Here is an 8,179-nt window from a genome sequence, read left to right as displayed (position 1 = left end):
AGCTGTTCAAATAATCATATGCCCATGGGGTCCTGTTATTATCCCCACAGAATAACAAGCAAGACATTTGTCTACACATGAGCTATTGTGGCAGTTTCTCTGAAGTTTATCTCAAGTTGTCTAGCTTAGGCAAACAACAAACATTTCAAGACCATCAGATCTAGAATTTGGCATCTGCAAAGATGTATTATTGAAACATAATTTTTCTCTCCAAAATCACCCTTATTTCCAAAGATAGCCAAATCAAGACTAATTTGTTGGAAAAATAAGTTCAATTTTATCAAATGCCTAAGTATTTTCATTAGCTCATCAAGAATGGTAATTGATCACATAGAACTTTTAAAATTGGCTTTGTTGGAGCTTTTTATAAGGAATCTTGACTGAACTTTTAGTAGCTTCTCTGGATCAAAAGCCAAGCCAAATATTTGCCAGCAATCCCTGTGGATTTGGGTGAATTCCTCTTCTCAAGACCCCCCAAATATCCTAAAGTTCCTGCACCTGCCAAGAAGTGACATTCTTTACTCACCTGGTAAGGCTGCTGGGACTCTGTAAGCAAGGTGTCAGGCCAACATTTCCAAGAGCCTCCATGTTTCATAAAAGTCAACCTTAGTTTCTTAAAACTGCATGGTCATATCTGAGTCTGTGTATATTTCTCAAACATGACATTCCAGTCAGAAGCCTTGGTAATATAACAGATGTTTCCAGTGGTGTCCTGTTACAAGGAGAACAGATTCTCATTGAACTTATGCAAACAGCTGTAATTGACATGAAAGAAAGAATATTCACTGAGCACTTCTGACTTTCAGAGTATTCAGATAGAGAGAAAAGGTAAATACTTCAATTTGTTCACAAAGCAATGTTTTATCCTATCATAATCTGGAAGAGCAAACACAGAAACAGCAATGTTTCAAACAAGAGTCACAAAACTAGAATCATCTTCCTCAGTTCATTATAATATAGCTGACAAGGAAATCCAGTTATTTCTGTGACACTTCAATAATCAGAAAGTTCAGTGACGACCTATTGCCAAAACATTATCATTATTTGTTCGACTGCTTTCCAAATAACTTAACATACCACATAAACAAGACTAATTGGTCAAAGAATTCATTTACAATTCACATCTTGGGAAAGTTTGTTAAAACACTCAGAAAGTTTTAAAGCGCATGCCTACATAGGATTATGGATCATTATAAAACTTAAAATTTAATTATTTATTTAACCAAAGTGGCAATAAGAGATTCCAAAGGCATACATGAAGGGTATATAGTTGTTAGCAAAGCTTAGCTCCTTTAACATTGAGAAGTTTTAACTATCTTAAGTAACCAAAGACCTGATAAAGACAAAACATAGAAACTTTGGTTTTCCAGGCAAAGAAAAGAGAAAAAACTTTGTTTACATTTTTTTATCAAGTGCAAACCAACAATCCAAGAAAACTTTGTCTTTTTAATAGAAAGTAAAGCAGAATTTCAATCTTATACCAGTGTACTTTTAAAATATTTTCATTTCAACTTTAGTCCATCCTAACTGCATATAAAACTCCTTTCCAAAGATTTCCCTTCACAAATCTTCTACAACTTTCTTTTTTATTCAGATTTTGTCTCAAGCCTTTTCTTTCCAAACAGCTAGTCTCATTTTAGGACAGAATTACTTCATTTTACCTTGACAAAAATGTATTCCCATTTCTTACATCTTTATCTACACATCACCTATTCTTTTACATACTGAGTTGCTTTCCTTATTTCCGTTGGTCTTAATTACATTTAGCAGAAATTTAACTCTTAGAAACCTTAGTCTCCAGTGAAAACTAACTCGATGTGGAGGGGATCACATTAGACCAATGAGGGGGAAACCTCACATGGGAGTCTTAAGATTGGTACCTGCCCTGGGGACTTAGGTGGCTGTCCTGTGCCCAAGACAGACAACTTTGAATAAGTACAGAAACAAAGAGAGAGCATCAAGTTTCTGGGTCTTATTACCATTCTGGTCAGGGTACCACCTTCCAGCCGAAAAACAGGCTTTCTCCTTCCCCTAGAGCAGCCATGAGCTAGAGGATTGCAGCCTGAGCAATCGACAGGAAAGTGTTTCAATAAGACCGTACTCCTCAAAAGACCCTTGGAATGAAAGTAAGGAAGAGGAAGTAGTCACTTTGCATCAAAGCTCGAAGCCCAGATGAAGGAAGATGTAGAATCCCTGTATCAGGGCCACCAAAATATGATGTGGGAGCATTGGGCCCAATGGTCAAGAAAGAATTCTTGGGACATTTTATAGTGCAAAAAGGTGATTTTATTAAAGCACAGGGACAGAACCTGTACACACTCCTCAAAGTGTGAGGAGTGACTGATTATGTAAGGTTTTCTATCCTATGGAGGGGAAGGTGACATTAGGGCTCCAGCACACTGAGTCTATAGGTTTCTGCAGTTCTGACTATTCTCAAGATTGTGCTTCTGTTGTAAATCATTAAGACCTAACAAGCTTATAGAGCTTCATGTCCTTCATGACTGTGATCTATATCAGTTGACCAGTGGCTTTTTCCTTTCTTTGTTCTTGGGCAGTCATGAGTGTCTGAGAAATGTCACACACACCCCACTCCCACCTGGAGGGGACAGTATGTGGAGTGTCAGTTTGCCCTTTGCCCTCAATCTCATCCCTTCCTTTCTGCTAGATGGAATGTTGCTTGATTCACGAGTCCTTGAATAAAGTCAATCAGATCTTTTCATTTACTCAAATGAATTTTGCTTTTTAACCCCTCCCTTCCATATAATTAACAAAGGCTTCCTCTGTCACCAGTGCTCCACAGAGCAACCTCAAACCTGAACACACAGGGTGGGAGCCTGATGACCTGGCTATGTTCATTCTGCACAGGAGAAGCTGGACTCAAATCACCAGGCCCAAGTACCAGTAACATGAGTAACACACTGTTTTCCCAAGATAAAACCAAACTCCCTAATGAAAGGAGGCCCCTTTAGGATGCACTCCTTGTTTTCTGGTACAAAAAAACCAGGGGATGACCTCAGGGCCACTTGGGACTCCAGCTCTTTCTCACCAAAGAGCATGAGGACAGAAGAGGAGATCCTATCTGAAATGCATTGATCCTTCTCTGCTTTTGTCCCAAGAAATCCCTGTGGGGTGATCCTTACAATGAACATTTGGATCTAAAAGCAAACTGCCATTTCAAAAGTTACCAGCACATTCTGCATTTGTAGAGGAGACAGGAATTAACCTCGAGGTGCAACTGCCCCCTTTGTTCCAGGGAAACCCTGGGTGGCTCTTTTAGTTATGCAAATATGAGGCTGAGGTGGTGAATGCCCACCCACTGCCCTGGGGGAGACTCAATACAGCAACTGATTCTGAATGCAGAATGTGAGCTGGGTTTAGAGACAGAGTACTCTTCAGTTAGAGAAGTGTGTGTGTGTGTGTGTGTGTGTGTGTGTGTGGTTCTAAAAGCCTGCCAGCATCCCACCCAGCTGGGCTCAGTGAGGCCCCATGATGTATTCCTATTTATGCTGGAATGAGATACAGACAAAGAAGCAGAAACTCTGCAAGTATGTGACTGCTTCCTTGAGGTCCTGGACTTTTACTAACAGAATACAAGGCCCCTCCCCCACCTCCTCATCAATCTGGAGAGGAGCCTGGGCCAGGGGTTAGTATTTGGAGAGGTGAGTCCAAGGGAAGAACTGCCCCTCTCTAGGAGAAGGGTCAGTTTGCTCTGGATTGACATGTGCAGAGATGTCTGAGACAGGATGAATGAGCTCTGCCTTGCAGTAGGGAGGTCAAGGTCTCAGCCAGAGAGAGGCTTTAGACCTGGAGGTTAGACCTAGCGAAAAACAACAGAAGAGACTGGATTTCAACCCCTGCTTGGCCAGCGCCTGTGCAGTGAAAAACCTGCCCACCAGGACAGGACTGCCTTGATGGTGAGGAGATGGGGACATGGAGTTAAGAAGCCCCTTTAGAATCAAACCATAATAGCTTTTGAAAGCCAGGTCTCAGTCTTGTGTCTTCTCTAAATTTTTTGTGGAAAAGGAAAGAGAGAAAGCCCAGACAGAGCAATTCTCATGTTCACCTCCACAAAACCATTTATCTCCATTGTGTAATTTTCCCTGGCGACTGAATCTGACCCCAACTAATTAGCACTTTTGCAGTAAGCCAACTAGTTCTTGGAAAGAACAAATAAATTGTATGCATGCTCACGTGTGTGTGTGTGTGTGTGTGTGTGACCCTCCTCATAGCAGGACAGGGAGGGGTAGATGCGGAAGGGGGCAGGGGAGGGGAGAGGAGGAGCCTGGTGGGGTGATAACAGGCACAGTACAGAGAAGCATGGAGTTGTCCAATCCTCGTTCAGAGGCAGTGAAAATCCAAGAAGGAAAATGAAACAAAGAACAGATTTCCCAGTTGGGCATGCAAGCACAGGAGTCCCACAATGATTAATGATGCGAACAGACCACAGAGACTTCTCAGGTTTCTGTGCAAATGAAAAGAAAAATTTGAAAATGTGGCTGGAACTAACCCAAACCCCAAATGTCAGTGTAATCTGAGGAGACTCTGCTCAGAGCAGGGAGAAAATCAGTCTCTGGGGGGCATAACGTGGCCATCCTGAGAGTTGCTGCCTGAGCTCAGACTGAACTAAGGGGTTTGTGGAATAGGATTCCCCACCGTGGGTGGGGCTCAGGGCAGCAACAGCAGAGAAGGTTCTGGAACATTTACTGAGCACTGGCAACACAGTGCCTCCCCGACCAGGGAACACAGGGAAACCTCAGGAAACCTGAACTTGGGGCATCTAAGGATAGAATTTCAGGAGACCCCTGAATGTGGGAACAGGGGAACAAAAACATTTTATCTTTTTTTTCACCAAGCTCTAAGTGAAATCAGCACTTCCTTTCATCATGAATATGAGCAACAAACTAGAGTAAGGTTAGCAGTACCGTGACTGCCACCTGAAGAAGTCACTGGTATTTTCTTCTCACGCAGCAGGTGCCACAGACATCTCAAAATATCCTTCACCTACCTCATCATTACTTTGAAACTATGGTAATCATTAGACCCGTGCTAATCTTCTATACAACATGTTAATTGAGAAACACAGATGCTGCTGGAACTCAAACTTGCCTTTTAAATGTTTTGATAACTGTATTTCAATATAACTGGCTTCCTTTATAACCCTATGGATTTTATCTGATGCATTTAAAACCATTATTTGAGAAGGGAACCATAAGCTTCACCACACTGCTAAAGGTAGTTACAACTGCACAGAGTGGTTACAAGGCCAGGCTAACTCTTGCATATTGCTTTGTCTAATCCTCATGACATGTTTTGAACAAGATGTGAGCAAGCTCAGGCTGCCCACCTGTGGTGGGGCAGAGTCACAGAGTTGGCTCACTCCAGTGCCGAGGCCAGTCCACCAGTACCCACGGCATCTTCCGGAGTGCACTGCTCTATTGCTGCTTCCTCCTCTCCCCTCCTGTGGGATCACCCACCCTCCCACTTTGCCAAGGCCAGCTCTGCTTCCCTCCAGAACTCCCATGGACCAGAGCTGGGGAGTATTTGAGATGAGTAAGGGGCTTAAATGGTCTGTGAATCTTGCTAAGGACTCAACCTGTGAGTTAAAAGACTTTTGGAACTAGGAGATTTTTAACAATGCCCAATAAGGGGGAAAGGCTGGTCCACACAAGCACTGAACTCTGGTCTGTTTTCTGTCAGCCTCCACCACTAGACTGCTTGCTCCAAGGTTACTAGGACTGTGTCTGTGGTGTTTGCCATTGTTCTTCAGGTGGCTAGTAGGCAGCGGCATACAGGAGGAGCTGTGACACTGTGGCTGAGTAAACGAATGAATGAATGACTGATGAACTCATTTCATCCGTGGGTAATGTGTATTTTTTAAATGGCACCACAATCTCTTTCAAAACACATCTTTTTCTTCCAATGTGTTTTTGGTTCTTTTACATCAAGAAAGTGGGGGCTGTGTTTCCATTGCCTTGGATCTGGAAATGTCTGTGACTACAGGGAAGTGACACAAGGCAATTTCCAAAGCTAGGTCATAAAACGCAATACCACTTCCACCTGGTCCCAGACAGAACCCACTACCATGTTGTGAGGAAGCCCAGACAAGCCACATGAGAGGCCACATGCACATGGTGCATCCACAGCCCTAGCCGAGGCCCAAGCCCACAGCAGTATCACCTGCCGAGCATGTGAGCAACCGGCATTCAGTGACTTCAGCCTCCATCTTTAAGCCTCCTGGGCCAGCCCCCAGACATCATGGAACAGAGACAGGCCATCCCCACCGTGTGCTGCCTGAACTCCTGACCCACAGAGTCATGGGCATGACTAAAGGGGGTCGTATGCCGCTAAGTTTGGGGGACTACTTATGCAGCATGAATAACTAGCAGAGGTTCCAAGGTGAGTGAGCCAGGGGCCCAGGCCTGGAAGGACTACACCTGAGAAGGAATGTAGGGGGACCAGAGGGGGGCATTGAGGGTGGCACGCTGGGGTTCCTGCCTGGGAGACACCTGGATAGTTGTCTGGAGACCATGGCTGGGTGAACGAGAGAGGCAGTTCTGGGGAAGGGAGGAGAAGGTGGTAGGAGGGCAGCAGGGGCTAGACCAGGACCCTCCAGGGCAGGGGCAGTGCCAGGAACCTGAGCCTGGAGAGCCCTGCGGCCACAGATCTAGTGCTCCAGAGTAAGACAGGAAGCTCTGCTCACGGGCCCAGGGGCACATGGCACTGCCAGGTATGAGGGCTGCTCAGAACCAAAGAAGCCCCAGAAGAGACCACTGGGGATGGAGGGCAGAGAAGTGTGCAGCCTCCACCTTCCCCAGGCAGGCAGCTCTTTCCCTCCACGGACACATCTGTATAGCAGCCTGAGTGCCTTGGCTCCCAGGACCCAGAGGGAGCCGAGGCAGGGGCCTCTTAGGCACCAAGACATTCAAGAGGGCACTTGGGAGCTGACAAACCCAAGCCTGTTCTGGCTGGGTTGCCCTGGCCATCTCTGAGCCTCAGCAGCTTATCAGTAAAGGGTGATGTCACCATCTTGCCAAGATCAGAAAAGACTTTTGTGCCAAGTCACCCTTGCAGGGCCTGACTGGCGCTCAGTGCTTGCTTATTTCCTTCTCTTCCTGAGAACCAAAGAAGTCAGGGTAGGGAAGAGGAAAACAGCAGCCCAGGAGATCCTGCCATAGGGGCAGGAATGTGCCAGGACCTCAGGAACAGTAGCCCCTTGGGGCAGGCCACCCAGCTGGAAGGAGTTTATTTAGCAGAGCTGAGGGTACACTGAAGAGAGTACGTGGTGTGGTGGTGCGGGCTATCCCTCTATCTCCACAGAGAGCAGCTGAGTGTGTGGTCAGCCAGGCTGTGTGTTCCTAATGAGCAGCATATTTCCACAGGCTGGATCCTTGATCCTCCTGCCTGGGGAGGTGCTGCCACGTCCCCCTCCCCACTCCCTCCTCACACATTCCTGAGCCCTCAGCACAACTTCTGGGAAGGGCTATGGATGCGGCACTCTCTCCATGAGCTATCCCACATGGCCACCTTCTCGAACTCCATCGTCCTGCCTAGCATCCCTTTGCCATGTACCCTTTGCCATATGCAAAGTGCCATCCCATTACTTCATGTCTCATGACCCCATGACTCTGGCGTGTTCACTTTGACTTAATCGTTTTAACACCCAGGCCGCATACTGTGTTGGCAAACCTGAGAGTCTCTGCAGTTGAGAATGAGTCAGAGCTATGGTCCCCAGCACAGCAGAGCTCATGGGCCTGCACAAGCCAACTAGAAGAAGAAGGGAGAGAAAAGTCACGGAGAGCAAAAGGGCCAGATGCTACAATAGGCAGGTGACTGAGCAGCAGCAGGGAAGCTGCTCTGTGTAGTCTCCCCAGTGGCAGCCTCCGCTGCTCTCGAGCCAGTAGCAAGGAAACATCTCAGCTCACATGCAGCTCACCCACCAGGACCGACAGAACCGGCAGGAGACTGATGTTGCCACAGCTCCTGGGAACAGCTAAGAGGCAGTGGGGATTAATACTGCAGACACTGACTCTCTTCCCAAGCATCCTGATGCTGGCACGACAGCCATTACCTCACTTCAAGGTTCCTTGGGAGAAGGGAGAACCTGGTCCTTCTCACGGAGTTGGATTCAGATTCCTTTAAGAACATTTTTCCTTCCAAGAAAAACATACAACAGGAAGCT

Source organism: Panthera uncia (genome assembly GCF_023721935.1).
Source record: "Panthera uncia isolate 11264 chromosome C1 unlocalized genomic scaffold, Puncia_PCG_1.0 HiC_scaffold_3, whole genome shotgun sequence".
Taxonomy (NCBI): domain Eukaryota; kingdom Metazoa; phylum Chordata; class Mammalia; order Carnivora; family Felidae; genus Panthera; species Panthera uncia.
This window is presented reverse-complemented; position numbering follows the sequence as displayed.